General features: G+C 45.1%; 1 protein-coding gene across 8 annotated transcripts in view; it reads left to right on the plus strand.

Moving 5' to 3' along the window:
* The window catches only part of NCK2 (NCK adaptor protein 2), a 142,310-nt gene that overhangs the window by 13,702 nt on the left and 104,927 nt on the right, over window positions 1-23,681 (plus strand). The window contains exon 1 of one of the 8 annotated variants that reach the window (XM_019628419.1): window positions 3,182-3,206. The exons of the other annotated variants lie outside the window; for them this stretch is intronic. The gene's annotated coding sequence lies outside the window, so the exon portion shown is untranslated. Of the gene's footprint in view, window positions 1-3,181; window positions 3,207-23,681 lie in introns of those variants that run through there. 8 annotated transcript variants of the gene reach the window in all.

Here is a 23,681-nt window from a genome sequence, read left to right on the forward strand (position 1 = left end):
ATGCGTCCAGAATCAGGCTCCCACCCCCTCCTTGCTGCCCATGCCTCTTCCCTGCCAGTAGCATCTAATTCCTTGGCTCCCCTGCAGGAGGCTTCTCTGCCCTGGCCACCCCCCTAGGCTTTTAACCCCTCCGGGATATGTCCTAGGCTTTTAACCCCTCCAGGATATGTCCTCTAAGTGGCTCGCTTTGTGTAAGCCCAGGGTCATTCTTTGCTTCCTGGGTAACCGCTTTCCCTAGAGGGGGAAATAGTGAAGTTATAGCTGGGAACCCTGCCATTAAAGGTCAGCCTTGGCCAAAATAGCGAGGTCCTCAAATGCCGGGCTTGTTTGACAATGTTGTTTTGTTACACGAGTGAGTGTGAGAGAGCCAGTTCCCTGTGGACTCTATCCAGGTTTGGGCACATAAGGGCCACCAGCAAGCCTTCATGGTTTTCACAAATGCCCAGTGCCTTTTGCTTGGAAATGGCTCTCATGTTCCGGCAAATCCCCAAGTGGAAGTGGGAGGGCAGTGGCCTGAGTGGCGTCTCCAGCTGGAGGAAGCATGGAGCTGTGATAAGCTCCCGCTGTGGGCTCAGCCCAGGGAGCTGAGGACTGTCTCTCTGTAGACTCAAGGTGAGCCTGCTGCCCTGAGCGTGCTCTGGAGGATCTTAGGACCTGTCCAGGTGCTGTGACACAGCTCCAGGTGTGCGTGTAAGTGGAGGTCTGGGCCAGGTGGGGTTGGCTCAGAAGTTGGCTTGGGGAGGAGCTTGGGAGGGCTGTTTTTTCTCCAGTCATTGCTGTAAGGTTCCAGAGAATCTTTCTCTATAGGAAGAAGAGTGGTTGACCTTACTCTTGGGGACAGAAAGGGTCAGAGGTAAGGCCTATTTCATTTCCTTATACCTCTTCCCCACCTCTATAATGGTATCATTTGAGGGTGTGCGGTGGAGAGCCCCTTGGGAAAGTCTACTTACTGTTCCACCCTCCCCAAAGCTACATAGATTGCAGATATTCATTCACGGGAATATAATTTGTGTTAGTATATTTTGTTTATTAAAATCGACTGAACACAGACATCTGCAGTAGCTTTTATGAATATTGTTTCCTTTAAATTGATGCCTCTGTGTTCAAGTATAATTTATGATTTCTGTTTTGGCCTTTGGATTTCTGATAATTTTTTACAAATCTTGCCTTTTTCCTAAATTTTTGTTTTGGCTAATTTGTTATGTGAGTTTTGGTGGCTTCGTGTAGAAGAAGCACTTGATGTGAAAATGAGGACTCCCATTTTGCTGGAAAACATTTCAGGACAGTATTTGTGGGTCATAGCAGGTCTTTTGGAAGCATAGTTGCCGTAGGTGAGAGCGGGGTTGAACAAGGTGAGCCCTTTAGCTGTCTTCCAACTCTCAGGTTAGAGGAGGCCTTGTTTAATGAAACAGCAGGCTGCAGGCAGAGCATCAGAGCAGTGGGAGGGGGGGTGGGGGGAACCTGGGCTGCCCCCTCCCCTCAGCAGGCTGTCCTGTTATTCACAGCGACAAAACAGCCATCTGCCCTGAAAGGCCCCTCCTGCAGCCCCCTGCCCCAAGTTGGGAACCTAGGTATTTGTGGAGTCCATGGCCTGAATTCATGATCTAAAGTGGCTTCTTGGAGATTCCCCAAAGTCAGAATCCTTAACCAGGGACCCTGCTGTGAGTGGATGAACTTCATGGCGGGGAGGGTCCATGAACTTGGGGTGGCTAAAACTTACATTTTCATTTCACTAGCTTTTAACTGAAATTGAGTGTTTCCTTCAATTTGAATGTGGGCAGCACACCAGTGACGGTCACAGTTGTTGGGGAAATGACCGGTATTTTTACATCACATCACGGTGGTGGCAGATATGTTGAAATTTGAACTACTGCTCATCATTATTTTGAAATTATGGTCGTTACTAGACCAGCAGCTATACCTCCTTGTTTAGTGAGCTCATAAAGAAGTACATATATCACTGTCTCAGATTTCTCTTTTAAATAACATTTTCATAACTTTTAATATAAGTGCATGAAATGAAAACCATATAAAAACATCCTGATGAGGAGGGCACAAGAACAGGGCCTGCTTGGGGACCGAGTACTGTCTTGTTTGATGACAGAGCTGTTGGGACCTAGGCCTCAGGCCAGAGACAGCCTACACTGTAGTCTTTTGCAGAAAAGTCATTTCATTTTGTTGCCTAACAGGACTTCTTTCCAGTTGTGCAGTGATGACAAAACATCCCCCAGGAGGATAAAACAAAATCTGTTCTCCAAAAGAAAAATCTAAAACGAATGTTATTTAAATTGGACAAAAAGCCTAATCATTGTTTTAGTAAATTTAATTATTTAAATTGTCATAGTGAGAAACTGTATATTCAGTTTATTAGCTGAAAAGCCCCCAAAACTCATGTAACAGTGTTCTGGGGTTTGTGATGATTTCACAGTATAGTGATTGGGTGCATTGTGAATTTGTACTTAGGGGTTTATATTAACTTTCAGTGTGAGGAAAATGTCAGTGGCTTTTAAAAATCTCTTTCATAAAAGAGTTTGACTTTTTGGTTCTCGGCGAGTTATGGCAAGATAGTGCCTGGAGTTTTTGACCCCATATTTAATAGAAATATTTTAGAAAAGAAGAACTAATTTGATAAAAGAATTAACACATGCCTCGCTTGCAGTGTGCTTCCTTGTACATGGAACCGTAAGTACCGGTGGCAGGAAGTTCCCTGCAGATGATGGACTGTGTGGAAGCTTGTTCCTGAAGTATGAACGTGACGATAATAATAATCACTGGTATTTATCGAGCACTTGACGTTTCCCGTGTGTTGTTTGACTTGATCTTCACTACGCCCCTGTAGGCTGCCCTTATCCCCAGTTAACAGAAGAGGTGAGCAACTTAGAGAGGCTGAGTAATTCTCCAAGTGTCAGTCGTGGCAGCCTCTCTGGAGAGTTTCCATGTGGGTGTGTTATCTTTGCACACGTATGCAGTGACCCTTGTAGTTGGCTGGCTTTGCATCTTCAATGTGCAGGTTAATGGGAGTGCATGGGCAGACACCCACATCCCTAATTAGTTCAGCGTTGAACTTGAGCAGGCATGCCTCCTCCTGCAGGGCTGTCTGAGCACTCCAAGGATGGTGTCCTCACAGAAGTCTGCTCTGCTTCCGGGTGCAGCCACAGAGTGGCCTCCAGACTCAGGGGCCTGTCCCTTCGAACCGAGAAAGGCAGGTAGGAAGCAGAATCATCCTTTAATGATAAAGATAATATACTAACTAACTCGTAAAGATAATATTTAAAAAGGAAGAATGCCTCTTGTAATCTTATCCTAAAAGAGAAACTTTCTATATTTACAATTAACCCTTGTAAGTACTCGTAACCATTTGTACAATTTTATATTTTCTTTACTATTAATGTTTTTCCACTTTATTAGTAATCTTTTTTTTTAAAGATTTTTATTTTTTATTGGGGAATTGGGGGGATGGGAACAGCGCTGGGGAATTGGGGGGAAGGGGAACAGACAAGTTGTTGTTTTGTTCTTCAGTCTAGTTGTGGAGGACATTGCTTCACTGGCCCAAGTTGGCACCATCATTGTGCTCTTCCTGGGTGAGGCAGATCAGTCACCGGCTTCTGGATGGCCGCTCACTGCGGCTGCTGGCCACTCACGCTGGCTACTGGTCACACATGGTAGCCCATGGCAACCCACTGCAGCAGCGGCTGCAGCCTACGCCATCGCCAGCGACTCACGGCAGCCAGCTCCAGGTCGAGCCGTTGTTCAGCATCTTAGCTGTAGAGGGCAGTGTCACTGGCCCTCATATGTGGGATCCGAACCGGGGCCCCCTGGCGTCCCAAGCCAGCTGTTAACCATCGTGCCACTCGGCCGGCCCTAGTAATCTTTTTAATGTTTTCCTGTTGTGTGATATCCCATAGAATTGAAAGTTCCATCAGTTGTATTTCTGAATCCCTTCACCTTTTTCACCCAGCTCCCCAACCAACCTGCCATCTGGCAACCATCAGTTTGTTCTCTGTATCTGTGAGTCTTTCTGTATTGCTTGTTTATTTTGTTCTTTAAATTCCACGTATAAGTGAGATCATAAGGTATTGTCTTTCTGTGTCTGACTTATTTCACTTAGCATAATACCTTCTAGGTCCATCCATATTGTCACAAATGGAAGATTTCATTCTTTTTTATGGCTGAGTCATATTCCATTGTGTGTGTGTGTGTGTGTGTGTGTGTGTGTGTGTGTATCGCACATCTTCTTTATTTAGTCACATATTGATGGGCACTTGGGTTGCTTCCATATCTTGGCTATTGTAAATAATGCTGAAATGAACATATGGGTGCATATATCTTTTCAAATTAGTGTTTTGGGTTTCTTTGGATAAATACCCAGGAGTGGAATTGCTGGGTCATAAGGTAGTTCTATTTTCAATTTTTTGAGGAAACTAAATCATTTTCCATAGTACCTGCACCAATTTGCAGTCCCGCCCCTGTGTGCTAGGATTCCCTTTTCTCCACGTCCTTGCCAACACTTGTTTTTTGTTGATTTACTGAAGATAGCCATTCTGACAGGTGTGAGGAGATATCTCACTGTGGTTTTAATTTGCATTTCTCTGATGATTAGTGACATTGAGCATCTTTTCATATGTCTAGTCCCTCTTTGAAGAAATGTCTGTTCAGGTCCTCTGCCCATTTTTTAACTGGATTGTTTGTTTTTTTGGTGTTGAGTTATATGAGTTCTTTATGAATTTTGGATATTAACCTCTTGTCTGATAGTCCCTTGAATTTTTGGGAATGGTTTGAGAAGGATTGGTGTTAGTTCTCTGAATGTTTGGTAAAATTCACCTGTGAAGCCATCTGGTCCAGGCCTTTTGTTTGTTTGGAGTTTTTTGATTACTGATTCAATTTCATTTGTAGTAATTGGGTGGTTCAGATTTTATTTCTTCTTGATTCAGTCTAGGAAGATTGTGTGTTTCTATGAATTTATCTATTTCTTCGAGATTGTCCAATTTGTTGGCATATAATTGTTGGTAATATTTTCTCATCCTTTCGATTTCTGTGATGTCCGTTGTCACTTTTTTTTTCATTTCTAATTTTATTTATTTGGATCCTCTCTTTTTCTTGATGAGTCTGGTTAAAGGTTTATATTTTCAAGAATCAGCTTTTGGTTTCATTGATCTTTTGTATTTTTTTTTTTTTGTAGACTGTAGTTCATATTTCCACTCTGATCTTTATTATTTCCTTCCTACCACTCACTTTGGGCTTTGTTTGCTGTTCTTTTTGAGTGTAAGGTTAGATTGTTTATTTGAGATTTTTCTTTTCTTGAGGTAGGCCTGTATTGCTATATATTTCCCTCTTAGGACTGCTTTCACTGTGTCCCATAGATTTTGGGTCATTGTGTTTTTATCCCTTTGTCCCAAGCTATCTTTTGATTTCCTTCTTGATCTCATTGTTGACCCATTCATTGTTTAGCTTCCATGTGTTTGTGTGTCTTTCAGTTTTTTTTCTTGTAATTGATTTCTAGTTACATATTGTTGTCAGATAAGATGCTTGCTATGATTTGAATCTTCTGAAATTTATTGAGACTTGTTTTGTGACCTAATATGTGATCTATCTTAGAAAATGTTCCATGTGCACTTGAAAATTAATGTATATGCTGCTGCTTTGGGGTGAAATTCTCTAAAATTATCAATTAAATTCATTTAGTATAGTGTGCCATTTAAGGCCTCTGTTTCCGTGTTGATTTTTCTGTCTGGAGGATCTGTCTGTTGGTGTCAGTAGGGTGTTAAAGTTCCCTACTATGATTGTGTTACTGTCGATCTCTCCCTTTATGTTGGTCAGTATTTGCTTCATACATTTATGTGCTCTTATGTTGGGGGCATAAAAGTTTACAAGGGTTATATCCTATTGTTGGATTGATCCCTTCATCATTATGTAATTCTGTGTCTCTTATAGCCTTTGTTTTAAAGTCTGTTTGTCTGGATAAGTATTGCTACCCCAATTTTGTTTGTTTACATTTTCATGAAATATCGTTTTTCCATATGTTTACTCTCAGTCTTCGTGTGTCTTTTGATCTGAAATAGGTCTCTTGTAGACAGCATATGTATGGGTCTTGTTTTCTTATCCATTCAGGTACCCTATATTTTTTTATTGGAACATTTAACCATTTACATTTAAAGTGATGGTTGATAGATACATAGTAATGGCTATTTTATTATTCACTTTTATGTTCTTTTTTTTCCCTTCATCTTTCCCTTCTTCTCCTTCTCCTTCTTCAAGAAGCCCCTTTAATATTTCTTGTAATACTGGTTTGGTGGTGGTGAACTCCTTTAGCTTTTTCTTATCTAGGAAGCTGTTTATCCCTCCTCCAATTTTAAGTGATAGCCTTCCTCGATAGAGTAGTCTTGGTTGTAGGTCCCTACTTTTCATCACTTTGAATATTGTGTGAATTCCTTCTTGGGGCAAAGTTTTTGTTGAGAGTCCAGCTGACAATCTTATGGGAGCTCCCTTGTAAGTAAGTTGCGCTTTGCTTGCTGCGTTCAGGATTCTCTCTTTGGTTTTACCCTTTGCCATTTTAATTATGATGTGTCTTGGTGTGGGCCTGTTTGAGTTCATCTTGTTTGGGACTCTCTGTGCTTCCTGGACTTGTATGTCTATTTCTTTCACCAAGTTAGGAAAGTTCTCAGTCATTATTTCTTCAAGTAGGTTCTTGATCCCTTGTTTTCTCTTTTCTCCTTGTGGTACCCCTATGATGTGATGCTGTTATGTTTCAGAAGTCTCTTAAAGTCTCCTCATTTTTTTTTTTAAGTTCTTTTTTCTTGCTGTTTCGATTGGATGTTTTCTGCTCCTTGTCTTCCAAATCTCTGATTCTATCCCATGCTTCATCTAGTCTGCTGGTGGTTTCTTCTAGTGCAATCTTCATTTCAGTTATTGTAGTCTTCATTTCTGACTGGTTCTTTTTACGGTTTTTATGTCCTTTTTTATGCTTACTATCTCTTCATTGAAGTTCTCACTGACTTTATCTATTCTTCCCCTAAGTTCGTTGAGCATTGTTATAACCAGTGTTTTAAACTCTGTATCTGGTAGATTGCTTGCCTTCACTTTGATTAATTCTTTTTCTGTAGTTTTCTCCAGTTCTTCCATTTGAGATATAATTTTTTTATTTCCTCATTTTGGCTGCCTCCTTGTGTTTGTTTCTATGTATTAGGTAGATCTGCTATGTCTCTCAGTCTTGGCCGGGTGACTTTATGTAGTAGCTGCTCTGTGGGGCCCAGTGGCACAGTCTCCTTGGTCACCCGTGCCAGGTGCTCCAGGATTCTTCCTTGTGTCGGTTGTGTGTGCCCTCCTGTTATTTTTGAGCCTTGATTGCTATTGGCAAGTCAGTGGGTTGGACTCACCTGCAGGCTGACTGACTGTGGGGTTTGGCCACTTCCACAGCTTATGGGCCACTGTGCTGGGCTAACCCTATAGAACAAGATTTGCCCCAAGTGGGCTCTGGCACCTGTTGAGATTTCCTTTGGGGTATGCTCCTTTTGAGGCTAATTGAGTGGTACTCTGCTGTGGTCTGCAGCTGACCTCCAGGCGTGTTGGTTGTGGGGCCTCTTGGGAGGGACTACAGTACAGTCCCAAGTCAGCCTGCTTGTGACCAGCCAGGGGCTAGCTGGTAGAAGCTACAAAGTGATCCATGGTTGGTTGCTGCCTGTGCTAGACCTGGAGGCGTGTGGGGGAGGCTACGCTACAAACCCAAGGATGGCTACCATGAGTACTGGGCCTAGGGTAGCTCCGCAAAAAGCCCAGGGCAGGGCCGGCCGAGTGGCGCGTTGGTTAAGAGCTGGCTTGGGACGCCAGCTCTGAGCAGCAGGGCCCCGGTTCGGATCCCACATGAGGGCCAGTGACACTGCACCCTCTACAGCTAAGATGGTGAACAGCAGCTCGACCTGGAGCTGGGCAGCCATGAGTTGCCAGCGACGGCGTAGGCTGTAGCCCCTGCTGCAGTGGGCTTTCATAAGCTACTGTGTGTGGCCGGCAGCCAGCGTGAGTGGCTGGTAGCCGGTGTGAGCTGCCAAGAGCCACTGTGAGTGGCCGTCCAGAGTCCGGCAACCGATCTGCCTCACCCTGGAAGAGCGCAATGATAATATCAACATGGACCAGCGAAGCGACGTCCTCCACAACTAGACTGAAGAACAAAATGACAGCAACTTGTCTGTTCCCCTCCCCCAATTCCCCAATTAAAAAAAAAAAATCTTGAAGGAAAAAAAAAAAGCCCAGGGCACCCCGAGGCCTGCTGCCACCTGCCAGCTCCCATAAGGCTCAGCTGCTGATAACGCCTCATGCAGTACGTGGGTTAGATGAGGTGGGGTCTCAGGATGTCACCAACTTAATGTATTGGGTTGTCGGAAGTCATGACTCATTTTGGACAAGTTGAGTGGAGATAGGGGTGGCAAGAGTGGAGCTCACCAGGGCAGTGCACATTCAGATTTGATGATGGGTATGCGGGGAGGGCTCAACCCGGGAAAGATGACACCAACCACCAGCTGTGTGGGAGCAGTACCCTACACAGGGAAAATGGCAACTGTTCCTCTAGTCCTTGCCCCACGGCCACACAACTCAGTCTCTCCCCATATGTCTTTGATGCCCCCCATCTAGTCAATGCTAGAGCCCAGGGTAAGTACCTGCAAGAGGATGAATCTGTGTGTGGGCCCTTTAAAAGGACATCTGGCTTTCCTGGTGCCTTATGTTCCACCTGGATGCTCAGAATCCTCACGGTTTTTCACAGCCAGATGTCGTGGGGCTCTTTAACTTCTAGGGAGCCTGGTGTGGGGCTGGGGTTCCTTGCTCCTCTGGGGGTGGGGCGGAGGCGGTGGGGAACTCCACAGCCAAGATATCCCTCCCGGTTCTCAACTGCCACGTGTAGGTGTGGGGCCAGTCCATTCCACGGCTCTGCCCCTCCTTCCAGTCTTAATGTGGCTGCTTCTTTACATCCTTAGTACTAGGACTTCTGTTCAACTAGACTTCAGATTGATGTCTAATGGTTAATGTTTCCATAATTTAGCTGTAATTTTAATGTGGTCATGGAGGAGGTGAGCACAGCTGTTAACTACTTTGCCATCTTGGACCCTCTGTCACTGCTATTTTCAAAACAAATTCACTCGAACTTGTGCATACTGTGACTGCCATGTCCTTTAAAACAGTCCTGAAATTTCAGGGACTCTGCCAGTGCTCACTGATTTTAGGACTCCCTCACAGTCCCAAGGCTGGACTTTACTTTCTAGCTGGTGGCCTGTTCTTTGAATGGCCTCTGTGTTAACATATGGAATATCCTCATCCATAGCATGTCTTTTCCAATGAGGGTTAATTTAGTTTTTTTTTAATAGATTGGTGTTTGGAGCTGTGTTAGGGGAAAGGGTGAGTGATAGTAGAGTTCGATTATCCTGTTTTTAGTCACTGGCCAAGTGAGACAGAGGTAATGGGACAACTCTTTAAATTGGTAATCTGCTCTAAAGGCATTTTCAGAAAGAGTTGCAAATATTTTTAGTAAATTTGTCATGCCTGGAGCAGACAGATGACCTCTGAAAGGTACTGTTCAGAATAGTGTGTGTATACGAGTAAGTCTGTTTAGTTATGTGTATGAGGTCTCTGTTGTTGGGTAACCAATTAGGAGCCCGGGTAAGCCGTGCCCAAACTCCAGACCAGAAGAAGCTGAGATGATAAACGTGAGTCACCTTAGCTGCAAAGTTTGTGGTGATGGGCTGCCCAGTGATAGGTGACCAAGGCGATGTGCAAGTTTCACCTCTTCTTACTGCTCCTCCGTCTGACTTTGCTTGCTGCTGAGCAGACTTGCTGAATTTATAAACCTACTTCTTTATTAGGTTTTTATGACATTGCTTCATTTTGGCTCAAGGTATAGTAGAAATCACTTTGTAGTATACCCTTTAAAAATATTTTTAAAGTAAATGAAAGAATGAAGTGGGGGGTAAAGGGGGTTGAGTGGGGAAAGGTGAACATGTATGTGCAGGGTAGTAGCATGAGACAGGGAATATCGGCACCCTGTTCCGACAGGGCAGGGTCTGTGTTGTGGACAGTACTGGGAACCCCTGGAGGGTGGGATGAACTTAATGTATTTCTTCCTCCCTCCCTGACCTCCTTTACATGTTCTGTCTTCCCCTTGGTATTTATCCACTTGGCCCCTGCAGGGTGGTCCATGCAACACAAACCTGGGAACAGGTCATCTCCAGTGAACAGCCTGGCCAGCCCCCATTAAATTCCCAAACCTTTCCTTTGCTCAGCCAGCCCTCCACCTGGGTTTTAGCCCAAACTGTTTCCATCTGTAGTGAATAATTGTAGTTAAATTTGAATTAATATTTTTAATAGTTTTCAAATTACTTTAATAACTGACCAGAGCCTTCTTACTCCATTTTCCTGCTGCCTGTAGGATGTTGGTCAAAATTGGGAGTCCAGAGACGGAATGAAGTTGGTCATAGAGAATCCTGATACACTCTAGTATCACTCCTGCCACCCCAGGGGACATTTGCCCAGGTGCTTGACACCACATGTGTCAAGTTAGCCAGGTCATGTTCACACACACACATCAGCGACAGGATCATGATGCTCCCACTGGAGGAGAGGGGCTCCTTGGACCCTGAAGCCTAGATACCTTTCTGTGTTTCTTCTCATGTATTCCACTCTCTGTTCTCTTGGTATATTGTTTTAATTTTATTTTTGTCATATACATTGTACATGTTGCACCAAATGTAATTTTGCTGTTAACTTAATACTTCTAGTGACAAATCCTCAGTGGCCTACTTGTGATAACCAATGAAAGCTTAGACACCCAACAGTAAGTTAACTTGCAGAATTTGACTTTCCCTGTAAACCTTGTTTCAACAATAATCTAATTAGTGTTTTTGTGAAAGGTATCCTTTATTAATGTGATATTTTGGTGCACTGATGATGGATAGAATAATTTGTTTAGGAATATTTATTTCTCTTCATGGGGTTGTTAAACAAAATTCAACTGAGTAAATTTTAAAGCTCTTACTGGTTTTATTCAGCAATACATGAATCAGGCAGCATCCCATCTAGCAGATAGAAAGGTGCTTCCAGGAGCTGTGCAAAGTGAAAGACTTATAGGCAGAAAGGAGCAGGAACAAGGAAGTTATACTATGCAAAACCGTGGGATGATTATTGCAAGGTTATTTTCTTTTAGGGGATGGTAGGGGTCTAATCGGGCAGATTGCCTCAGGAGTGCTGGCCAGGTGATTCCTGATTGACTGGTTTAGATTCCATTTCTGGGAGAGGCCGAAACTGTCATTAAGCCTAGTCTCGGTTTGGTGACTTGGGGCTTAGCATAAATGACTTCATTTTGGGCCTGTCGTCTTGTTTTTAACAGTGGTTGGCAAAATGTGGCCTGCAGGCCAAATCTGTTCCCTGCCTACTGTTGTAACTATGTTTAATTAGAACCCAGCCAGGCTCGTTCATTTCCATATGGTCTGTGGCTGTCCTCACAACACAATGGCAGGATTGAGCCATTGCAACAGAGGTTGTATGGCTCCAAAAGCCTAAAACATTTGTCTGGCCATTTCCCAGAAAGAGCTGGCCTACCTGGTGTGCAGGGAAGAATGGCGGTGGAGTTGGGAGCCGCGTCAGTGGAGTCCTTGCTCTGTCACTTCACTGGCACAAGGCTGGGTGTCTTTCAGTGACAGCAGGAGGATGTTCACCAATGAAGTGTTGTTAGGGTTAAGTTGTGCCAGCTACTGGATGGGTCCCAGCACACAAACTGCACATAACAAATAGTAATTTCTTCTCCCTTTATCATTTATATCCTTCACCTCATCCTTAGGTAGTTGCTTGCTTTCTTCATGTGAACATTTGAGATGAAAAGTGCATTTCAGTCCCTAAATTTTCAGAAACAAAAGCACTTAAAAAGCGCCATCCCATAGAACTATAATGCCAGCCCCAAGTGTGAGACCTAAATATGTAACTTTAAATTTCCTAGTAATCACATTTAAAAAGTAGAAATAAATGAAACTAATTTTAGTAGTGTATTTTTATTTTATTTAGCTCAATATCATCTCAACTTACAATCAGTATAAAAAATGACTAATGAGGTATTTGATTTTTACATTTTTTTTCTTTTTTTGCATAAGTCTCTGGAATCCTGTATGTGTTTGACCCTTATAGCTAGACACAGCTGGACTTGCTCCATCTCTGATTTTCCAACACCAGCTGGGCGTCCTGCAATTCAATTCAATTCTGACACCACTGCTCAGAATTAGTGCAGACCTCATGGGTGAAGGGCTCAGTCCATAAGAAGTCTTCTTTCACTTCAAGTGGCAGTCACAAATCCTGGCCCACTTGTACTTCTGACCAACTGGCTATAAATTGGGGGTTTCGATGACGCCCCCATCAGGTTTGATAATTTGCTGGACTGACTCACAGAATCAGGAAAGCACTTTACTATCAATGGTTTATTACAAAGGATACATCTCAGGAACAGTCAGACAGAAGTGATACATAGGGCAAGTTATTGGAAGTGGGGGGTGCCAGGCTAGGGGACCCTCTCCGGGCATGCCATCCTCCCAACATATCAGTATGTTCACCAGCCCTGAAGCTCCCTGAATCTTGTTTCAGAGTTTTTATGACTCAATCTCTAGCTCCCCTCCTCTCACTGTAGTTGAGGGATGAGGCTGACTGTCCCCACCCCCTAATCACAGGGTTGGTCTTTCCTTGGCTAGCCCCCATCCTGAAGCTATCCTAGAGCCAACCCTGAGTCACTTCATTAGCATAAACCAATGGGCTAGTTATGGATAAAAGATACTCCTATCACTCAGGAAATTCCAAGGGTTTTAGGAGCTCTGTGCCAGGAACTGGGGACCAAGACCAAATATATTTTTATTATACCACACCAGGACAGCCCTGGACTGCGTCCCTGCCCTCTTCCTCCCCAGCTGGCTGTGTCCTATTAAGAACACTCCTCCTCTGTAAAACAGCTGATGCATTCTTATTTTACATTCTTTCCCTTCTCTTCACAATCATGACTCTCACTGTGCTGGTTACTCCCCCAGTTCTTGATTCTCAGGAAGCAAATGTAGGAAAAATATAGTAACATTTCTAGGGAAGCTCAGAGATAGAGTGTTTAAATGTAGCACAAAGATTGTGACTCTACTTACAGTACCTTACAGAAGAGTAACTCAGCTGTAGAAGATAGGCATCTATGGCTGCAGGTTTTCTAAGAAATGGGGTGTGTGGATGAAGCCGCCGCATCACCCCATTGTGTGGAACCACGGGGTGGGTCTGATCTGGCCGAGAAGGCCCCGTAGGTCCGCGCAGCCCCAGCCCTGAGGTCTCCAGGTGCCTCCACGGCATAGAACGGGCACACCAGCTATTGCCAGTAAAACTGATTTGGGAGGAAAACCTGAGAAAAATGAGGATTTTTTTATTCTCACCAAGTCTTTGGTCTCCCTTCCTTATGTTTCTATATTTTTTTTTTTAAGATTTTATTGTGGAATTGGGGGAGGGGAACAGCGCTAGGAAATCGGGGAAGGGGAACAGACAAGTTGCTGTCCTTTTGTTCTTCAGTCTAGTTGTGGAGGATGTCGCTTCACTGGCCCATGTTGGTATTATCATTATGCTCTTCCCGGGTGAGGCAGATCAGTCGCTGGCCATTGAACGGCTGCTCACCGCGGCTCACGAAAGCTCATGCCCGCTGCTGGCCAGACCCACTGCAGCCTACACCATCTCCTGCGACTCATGGCAGCCCAGCTCCAGGTCGAGCTGTTGTTCACCATCTTAGCTCCAGAGGGCGCAGCATCACTGGCCCTCATGTGGGATCCGAACTGGGGCCCTGCTGCTCAGAGCTGGCGTCCTAAGCCAACTCCTAACCAACGCGCCAGTCGGCCGGCCCACGTTGCTGTATTCTTAATGTATACTTTTTAGCTTTCTCTTGTCATTTTAAATCCAGGATCCTGGAACCAGAGCATCTGGGTTCAGATCTTGGCTCCCCCACTAGGACTGAGTTGGGCCGGTTACCTCACCTCTCGGTGTCTCAGTTGCCTTCACTGGAAAATGGGTTGTTAAGATTAGCATGAGTAAAAGCCTTGATTGAGAATGGTGCCTGGCACAGGACATTATATGCATATTTTTGCATTTGTTTAATTACATAATGTAAAGCACTAGTACATAAAGAAAAGGCATATTGCAAGAATAAGAAGGAATGGTAGACGTGTCCAGGAGCTGTGTGTATACAGCATGGTTGGGAAAGGAATTAGGAATCAGAATTTTTAAAAATGTGATAGTTTGGACATGGCTTACCCAAAATTCTTTAAACTTTCAGGGCTTGATTAAAATTTCTGTTAGTGTGACTTCAGTTAGAAGCAGCCTTAGTCACTCTAATGTTACAGATCTTTTTAAAGGATGGTGTTCATCTCTGACTTTTTGAGATGTATATACATCAGTGATAAAATACAGTGTTTTTCTACAACTAAGAAATGCTGACATTTACTGTAAGGTGTGTGTGTGATCACAAATGATCCCTTTTAAAATAATTTCCTTAAGAATAGAAAGCTATGGAATATCTATCATTTCTAAAGGGTGTAGATATGCTCCAGAAACACAGGCCGTTGATTTGTAAAATGACCAGGTCATGATTTAGAGTTTAGTTCATGTGTTAAGTCATAGCAGGCTATATTGCCTAGCATATGGATGTTGATATTTAGTAGTCTGAGTTATTTTTTATTATTTTACATTCAGATATCTTGATGTTAATGGGACAAGAAAAATATTTTTTAAAACGTTAGCCTTTTAATATTTTGAATAATCAAAATCGTTTTAGGGAAGTAAGCTATACTGCATTCGTTTTTTTAGATTTTTTATAATAAAAAATTATAATTTTATTTTTCAATGTTGTCAATCCTAATATCGCTCTTTCTACTGCCCCCTTTCATGTTTTTCATTCTGACTTTATAGTAAGAAACAGAAAACTAAGTTACGTTTGGACAGGTATTTCAAGAGTAGTTTCCAATTCTGTCTCATTATATGGCTTAAGTGGAAACTATGTTCTTTTCTCGTGATTAAAGAATAACTTTTTTAAAGCTAATCTTTCTTAAATAGAGGCTGTCTTAGCTTCGGTTGCTCTAACAAAGCACCATAGACTGAGTGGCATAAACCACAGGCATCTATTTCTCACAGCTCTGGAGGCTCGGAAGTCCAAGATCAAGGTGCCTGCTGATTGATTCAGCTCCTGGTGAGAGCCTCTTTCTGGGTTGGAGACAGCCGCCTTCTGGTGGCTCTCAGAGGCAGAGAGGAGCTGCTCTGGCCTCTTCCTCTTTTTAGGGCATCTATCACATCTTGGGGGCTGCACTCCCATGACCTCACTTAGCCCTAGAATCACCTCCCAAAGGCCCCACCTCCAGGCCTCACCCTGGGGATTAAGGATTCAACATACAAATTTGGGGAAACACAAACAGTCAGCAATGGCAGCTATTGAGACTTGCTTTGATTTCATAAACCTTTCTAGAAAAAGCACGTACCTTGGTTTAGCACTGCTGGCCACTGTTTCTAACTTCCATTTTGTCTGAAGTAAAGACCCTTCTGGTATCAGAGCCTCCTTTCCTTTTTGTCAGGCCTGACTGTCACTCAAATCTCTGTTTTTCCCTACAGCTGTTCCCAGAAACTTTCTCAGGCTGACTTTCTCCCTCCTAGGGCGGTCTGAGGGCCTCCTTTCCCGTTCCCTCCCTACCACCCGCTTCAGGAGCTGTAGGCTTATAGGAGCTCTTCAGCCTTTAGGAGTAACAGCAGGGGAGCTGCCCGCTGTCTGCTAGGGTACCAGAAGCTGAAAGGGTAGGAGTCCTGCTTACCCAAGGCTGATGCCTGGGGTGGAGGAGGGTGGTGTGAAGGCAATGGAGAGTGCTGCTTTAGCAGCTTCTTATCGGTCTCTTCCTAACAGCCTCTCTGAGTCTCTGGGGAACTCTTGAACTTCTTGGCCCTGAGTTTGAGAACCACAGATTTAGACTGTTCATTTTAACTTTCTCAAGGCCCAGCTCAAACACTCAGCTTGCTTACGTAGTCTCCGGAGGGAACCTTCCAGGCAACTGGAGTGAATAGAACTAAACCATCTGCCTGTGTTTTCGTGAGGACAAGGAAAAGGAACCATCCTTCCTTTCTTCCCAGTGGAAGCCACCATCATCCTGGTTCTCATTTCAGCCTGCACCTACCTTCTGTCCCATCCTTTAGATAGCTGGTCCCCTCTCAGGCTCTCCCAGTCTGGTCTGGGCCTGGGCCACTTGCCCCGGACCCCAGCATTAGGGTCAGCCACATGACTGGACACACAGCTGCACTGAGCCATGCCACTGTCACTATCAGCACTGGGTCATCACCGTAGAGGATACTGAAGGAAAAACAGCAACACTTTGTTGCCACTGAATTAGTTCAAGGACTTCAGGGACATTCTAACTTCCTACTAGAGTTTTGTTTCCTGAACTCCTCTTTCTGGAATTGGCGTCTTCTCTCCCTCCATTTTCACAGCCAGGGCCCCTGAGCAGCATCTGGGAGCCAGCGCCCCTGCCCGGCTTCTCCCAGTACCTTGGCCTCCTGGGCCTGCCCAGTTTGCCTTCACATGCTGAGTCCCCTCCACTGTCCTCCTAGGACGGCCAAGGACTCTCTTATTCAGCCAGTGTTCCTCCTGTCCCTTCCTGTACCAACACAGGCAGCCTTCTCTCCTGTCCTCCGGTGCTGAGTTTCCGGCTGCCTGCTGTAGTTCAGTGGACGTGCCCGCGTCCATCCTGCCTTGCTCATGCCACTTCTTCCCAGGAATGCCCCCGTGCTCCCCGTGCTCTGCAGTGACCATCCATAGTATGTGTAACCTGCTGAACGGCTAATTTCAAGTTCAGTAGAAAGACTCATGGCATCTAGAATCAGTGCCACGTCACAAAACTTAAAATCTCTCCTCTCCCTTCCTGAGTCCTGTAATAGCACCCAAGTACCACAGACGGGGGCTTATAAACAACAGGAATTTGTTCTTCACAGTTTTAGAGGCTGGAAGTCTGAGACAGGGTGCCAGGAGGTCGGGTAAGGGCTGTCTTCTAGGTGGCAGACTGGGGACTTCTCATTGTGTCTTTACATGGCGGAAGGGGGGCTATTAAGCTATGTGGGGTCACTTTTATAAGAGCCCCAATCTCATCCATGAGGGCCCCTCCTCATGACCTAATCACCTCAAAAGGCCTCATCTACTGATACCATCGCCTTGGGGCTTAGAATCTCAACATGAATTTTTTGGGGGGACACAAACATTTAGACCATAGCAGCATCCCTTTGGCACATCCTAGATCATTACTTAAGTGCTATAGCTTCTGAGTGTTCGGGTAGCTTTTCCTTGAAAGATTTGAAGCTTCAGTCACCCATTGAACAAGTATTTGAGCACCTACTCTGTGCCCAGCGCTGTTTTAGGCCCTGGCGATCCTGCAGTGGGAAAGGCAGGCCCAGAGACTTCTTGAAGAATGGGCAGTACTGGGGACTTTTGGTTTTGCTCTTGGGTACTTAAATAATCATTTGTTTAACTGATTTAGTTTGTTGGGGAGGGGGGCAGGCGGGGAGAGCCTCCTTTTGTATCATAAGGAAAGATACCAGAGACAGCAAATGAAATGGACATCTAGAAATGAGAGATGTCTTAGTGAAGGATGCTTTGGATACCTGAGTAGCTCAGGACCCGTGCCCCTCAAAACAGGCTCTCATTCCTCCCTGTGTGACGGTGGTCAGACCCACACTTAGTATTTTCTGTTTGAGCAAAAATAAAATTGACTTATTGGTCAGCATTGGGTGACCCACCTGTGAAGGGTGTAGCAGCCCCAGTTGTGTCTTGGCGTGTGAGTCCCTGGAGTGGGGTATCCTAGTCCCAGAGCCCGATTCCATTGTCTTTTGGGACCGGTGTCCAGGTCTGGTCTGGTCAGCTGTGGCTAGAGGTAGCTACACAACCACAAACCTGACTGCAGGGCCTTGTCCCCCACTGTGGGGGCGTCTGGGGGGCAGGTCTCAAGTTGTCTGGAGCCTGCCTTGGAATCACAAAGATCTGTGTCTACAAGCATATCCTGTTTTAGCACACATTTATTATGTTTAGCAACTTGTATGAGGCATCCGTGTGACACTGATTGAGTAACACATGATATATTATCTCTGGAGCATATTTCTTCTGAGTTATATGTTAATCTAATGAAATAGGACTTCAGAAGTTTTATGTGATGCATAATTTTAAAAAGTGCTTTCTAAACCCTTTACCACATTTTCTGAATACCTTGTGTTCTGATTGTGGCTTCACTTTATTTTGTTAAAAAAAAAAAGTGACATTCATTGGGGGTGGTGTTTACATGTCACTCCTGTGCTAGGTAATTTGCACTGTGTGTGGCGCACAGGTGTGGATTTGATGGGAATTGCCTTGTTTTTCTATGGATTTTTAATTTTTTATAATGGAGAATTTCGAAGCGTAGTGGGTAGGGTCCTGAACTGTGGCTTGCGCACTGCCGGCTCCCGCAGTCGGGAGCTAAGGCTCATCTTGTCCATCTCTGCCTCCCCTCAGGTCCCCTCCTCTGGGCGCCCCACTAGGTTATTATAAAGCAAATTCCAGATAAATACCATTTTTTGATACTCTTTTAACCAGAATGTAGTTTTTTAATTTAACTTCAAATGGGTTTGTTTGAACTTAATTGTTTTTCTCCCAACTTGCTTCTTTTTCTCAGTTGTCATTATGGCACCTTCATGTGTTTTTTCTCATCTCCCTTGGGTTTTAAACATTATGTATGGGTTCATGGCTTACCTTAAATAGCTTCTGCTATAGGCAAAGGAGCTGTCTGCCTCACGGTTCCTTTCAAGTGAAAAATAATCAGCTAATTATACCCTTTTGAAAATTAGTGTTTTTGTTCTTTTTGACCTCAGTGCCCAGTTTGCATAACTAAGCGCACACACCTCCCAATGTGTGAGTTTCAGGAACTACATTGATTCACTAGAACTCTTTTAATGGGAATTTTTTTTCTTTGTACATTAATCACACTCATAATCTACTCATCTGTAAATGAGAGTCTTGGAATTGATGGTTGTCAGAGTTCCTTTTGGTTTTTGTGGTTACACAAAAATAAATAAAATAAAACAGTACTAGGTGTGATTGTTGACCATCAGTTGCCTAGGGAGCTAATGACTTCCACCTGGGGACTAATTTGAAGCAAATAGTCCCATCTTATTTTGATGTGGGCTATTTTGGCATGGCCCCAAGGATGTCCCTTACTTCTGAGGAGAAGTGTGCATGGAGAAGGCCACCTGTGGCCTTTGGGTCCTCCCCAGGGAACCCCAGAGGTGTGCTGTGCTGTCCAGTGTCACCAGCTGCTCTCACTTCCCTTTTGTGTCCTGGGTGGGGGTGGCAGTGGTACAGCCTGGGTTTTCTGTAACAAATTCAGTTACTTACTTTTGTCCCTTATTTCCATAAGTATTCCAAATACCTTGACATTTCAACATCATCTGAAGAGCCAAAGAAATTGGGGGAGGGGTTCAGGACCATCTGTTATGGAGCTTATGACAGGAGGGCCATCTGGTTGACTGGTGCAGGGTCACCCAGCTGTGGTGGAGGGCTGCTTCCTGTGCCTTGCGTGCCCGCCCATGGAGGGCTGCTGCTCTGCCAGTGTCCTGAGTTATCCCCTGGCCCAGCAAGGACCTTTATGAAAATTTGAGCATGACCAGAAAAAGGAACTCGTGAGTTTTCTTCTAGGTTTGGTCGCTCAGTGGCTGACGTGGGCTAGTTGGTTGTGTTCCTCCCCTAGCTGGCCCAGCTGGTTCTAGCTCAGTGGTCCCAGCAGGGTGATGTCAGCTCTGCCCAGGCTCCAGGGACCTGTAGCAGTCAGACCACAGGTGACAGGTGGTGAGGGGTGGAACAGTCCTCTGGTTTCTTTTGTTTTGACTCAATTGGGAGTCACCACTGGCGACCTCATTTTTCTGAGGACCTCTGTTTGACTCCAGCCTGTGGGTTTGTTTCTGCCCTCTCCTCGGGGCTTCTCTGTTAGGAAAACAGGAACCTCTTAGATATTTCAGACAGGCAGGATCTAGTACAGGGAATGGTTACAAAAGTGTTTGCAGGGCTGGAGGAACCAAATGGGGAGGCATGTTATCCAAACATCAGCAACGAGGAAAGGTGTTGCTGTCCGAGGTCTCGAAAAGCAAACCAAGGACGAGAGAGTCCCCCAAGCCTGAGCGATGGTCGACTCTGCTCAGCTCTCTGTGCTGGGGGCTGGTGCTGGTAGCCACTTGGTGGCAGCAGCATCTGCCTGGCCCTGAGCCAGAGCAGGGATGGGCAAGGCTTCGCCCTTTCTCCTGCCTTTTAATGTCACACCAGGGCCTCTTTTTGGCAGAACCTATCTAAGAATCCAGCTGGCAAGGGCCTGGGTAATGTAGCTTTCCAGTTTCCAGCCCTGGCGGCACAGAAGAGAATGTGGCTGAGTGACAGTGGTTCTGACACCTGCAGGCCACATCTGGCACAGGGACTCTCCGGGGTGTGGGTGGAATGAAATGACACAGTGCCACCTGGAACGTGGTGGGCAAATAGTGGTAGCAGCTACCACTATTTGTTCATGTTCTCTACGTGGATCAACAGAAGTGGACCATCTGTAATATGCTCGTCATGCAGGCTGTACTCACTTGCTAGGTATGGAAAACACAAGACAAAAAGTTTAACATGATGGGCTTTGGCGAATGGAAACGAATAGAAACGATTCCATTGCAGCTGGACCGTAGGTGATAGTGAGTGGGCCCACATGTACATTTCCCATCCATGTGCTGCTGTGTGAAGGCTCAGGGAAGGGACTGTGGTTCCCCCTTGTATGTAGTGTGTAGGTGGAGAACAACCACCCTTTGATGCCCTGGTACACACTGCTCACTACTGTCAAGCAGGAAACAACCACATGCAGTGTGAAAATGCTAAGCTGTCCCTCCCAGCTCCGCGTTGAAGAGAAGATGGGCATTGGGGTGATGGCTCAGCAGAGCCCAGCAACAGCAACATGGTTTTGCAGATCCACTCAGCCTCTGCTTCTCTTCTGCCAGTGACAGGAAGCTTTCTTGTTTTACACTTGGACTTGATGTATCTCGCCAGCTTCCTTGTTTGCATCTGTGCCGTTTCTCCTGTCTCCAGTTGTGCTTGGAGGAGCTGCCCGGGCAGCAGGTAACAGAAACTCTCTTGAGCTCCCTGAAGCAAGAGAGAATCTGTCATAGGGAAAGGTGTCTTAAGGAAAGCATGTGGGCAGGACTGTGGGACTGGGCCCAGGGCTTTGGGGGTGTGGAGGGACCTGGAAATCCCCCTGCCCCTCAGCTCTGCCTCTCTCTGCACTTTGCAGACTGGCTGTCCCTGCCCAGCACGTATGGTGGGACGTGGCCTCCACCAAGAGCAGGGAGAGCGTGCATCGAGCAGAGGCACTGTTCTCTGTCCCACCTCTCCTGGAGGGCCTTCCTTAGTCCGGCGTGGTCAGATGCCCACTCTGAGTCAATCAGTGCCCCATCCTCGTGGGGAGGAGGGTGACGTCCTGCAGAACACTCCTGCCCTTGAGACCGGAGGGCAGCCGAGGGCAGAGGGGAAGTTGATGGTTGTGGGCTGCCTCCCGGTGGGGGTTTTCCAGTTCAAGCCTCCACAAAGCAACGCCAGCGCTGGTGACTGTTCCAGCGGGCAGGGCACCATCTGCTGGAGTCCCTGTGCGCTCCTCCTTGCACTGTAGGATGCCATGTCCTTGTAACAGTGCTGGTTGTGTCTGTAAATTGGGATAATGGTTATTTTAAAAAGAGCTTTATGAATATGCCCTAAGGATTATTCTTTTAAACTCAAATTTGGTTCTGTTAAAATATTAAAATTTGAGAAATTATGGAAAATAATTTCATTAGGAATGGTTAGTAAAAGGTGTTTATTAGAACCACTCCTGAAAGAACAAAATAGACCAACACTCAAGGCTTCTTCTATTCATTAAAAAAAAATTCTTGTGTTTCAGTATAATTGGTATACAATATTCTAGTAGTCTCAAGTTTATAATCGAAACAGTTCAACATTTGTATACCTTACAATGTTATAGACTCACTGCACTAAGTCTAGTAAGCATATGTGACCGTGGGAAGTTATCACACTGTTGCTGACTATTTTCCCTGTCATCTTTTCGATGAGTCCTCGCACTCCCCTCTGCAACCATCAGTTTTATCTCTTTTTAAAAACCTTTTTGAGGGCCGGCCGAGTGGCTCAGTTGGTTAAGAGCTTGCTGAAGAGTTTGAGCTCTGAGCAACAGCAGTTCGAGTCCAGCCCGAGCTGAGCAGCCGCTGAGCTGCCAACAGGTAGCAGGATGGCTCAGCTAAAAAATAAATAAATAAATAAGTAAATAAATAAATAAATAAATAAATAAAAACCTTTTTGCATTAATTTAATTAAAGGGTATGCTTTGAGTCGATTGCCTTTTAGTCATTCTGTAGCCCTGTATCAGGGTGTGGCAATGTCACCATTTACCTCCTGCTAAGTGAGGCTGCATCACAGCTGCGGGGATTCCGGGGACTCAGTGGGGCTCCTTGAGTGCAGATACCGTGAGGACCCACTCATGCTCTGTGCCCCGTGACCGAGCTCATGGTGGGCACAGGGAAGAGAGGACGTGTGCTTCCCCCACCGAGTGTGGCACAGGACCGTGCAGCTCCTGAGCTGGACCTCTTGGATTGTCCGTGGTGTAAAACACGCACTCACACACACACACCTCCATCCCCAGCAGAACACTTGTGTTGTGGAGTTCATAGGTTCTGGAGGATGGGATTGATTTTCTTAGCTATGCAAAAGAGGAACTGTGGTGAGAAAACCAGCCTGGGGTACCGCCGCCTACACGAACTGTGTGTGACCAGACTCCCTTGCCTGCTTTGTTCCATAACACCATACACACACCCACATACCCACGTATGTTACAGCTGTCTGACTTCCCTGGACTTGACGTGTCTGCCATTCCTCCATTATTGAATTCAGTTCTGCTTTTTGCCCAGACCCTTCCTCCTCCCATTTATTTGGTTTTGCCTTTATGATATGGCATGTTTTTAACTAAGCACATTTTGGATGCACTTGAAATGAGGCATAGACTTTTCTTAATAGAAGAACACCTGATTATAAGATTAACCAAGAATAATATATATCTATTGCAGAAAATTTGAAAACATTTAAAGTGATATTGTCAGTGTTAAAATCTTTTTTTCTCAGTATCTAGATTAAGTTGGGGCCTGATAGTCATAAACATTCTAATATTATCACATTTCCATAGTATGGTTTTCGCTAAAGGGCACACACCCAGCCACACTTATTTTTATTTGGTATCTGGGTTGAAATTCTAACGTTCACCCTCAAATCCTGCTTCTACATCATGTCCTAATGAGTATGGAGTAAGGTGACCAGATTTTTTTTATCTACCCCAGGATGCCTTTGAGCTTGAAAAGGGGTGCTGTTACAGTTCACCGAGACAACAGTCATAGGCCAGAGCATAGTGGATGGTCACCCCAGCCTTGAATAACACCTTTCCTCTGATGGCCCAGATCAGACCTTTGTCTCTCACCTGGCCATAGTCTTCTTGTCTTCCTGCTTCCAGACTTTTCTCCCTCCCATCCACCTCTTTATGACTGTAGGGCTTGAGTTTCTAAAATACAGGTCTAATTGTTGTACTTTTCTCCCTGTAAACCTG

The sequence above is a fragment of the Hipposideros armiger genome, unplaced genomic scaffold (genome assembly GCF_001890085.2).
Source record: "Hipposideros armiger isolate ML-2016 unplaced genomic scaffold, ASM189008v1 scaffold_788, whole genome shotgun sequence".
Taxonomy (NCBI): Eukaryota; Metazoa; Chordata; class Mammalia; order Chiroptera; family Hipposideridae; genus Hipposideros; species Hipposideros armiger.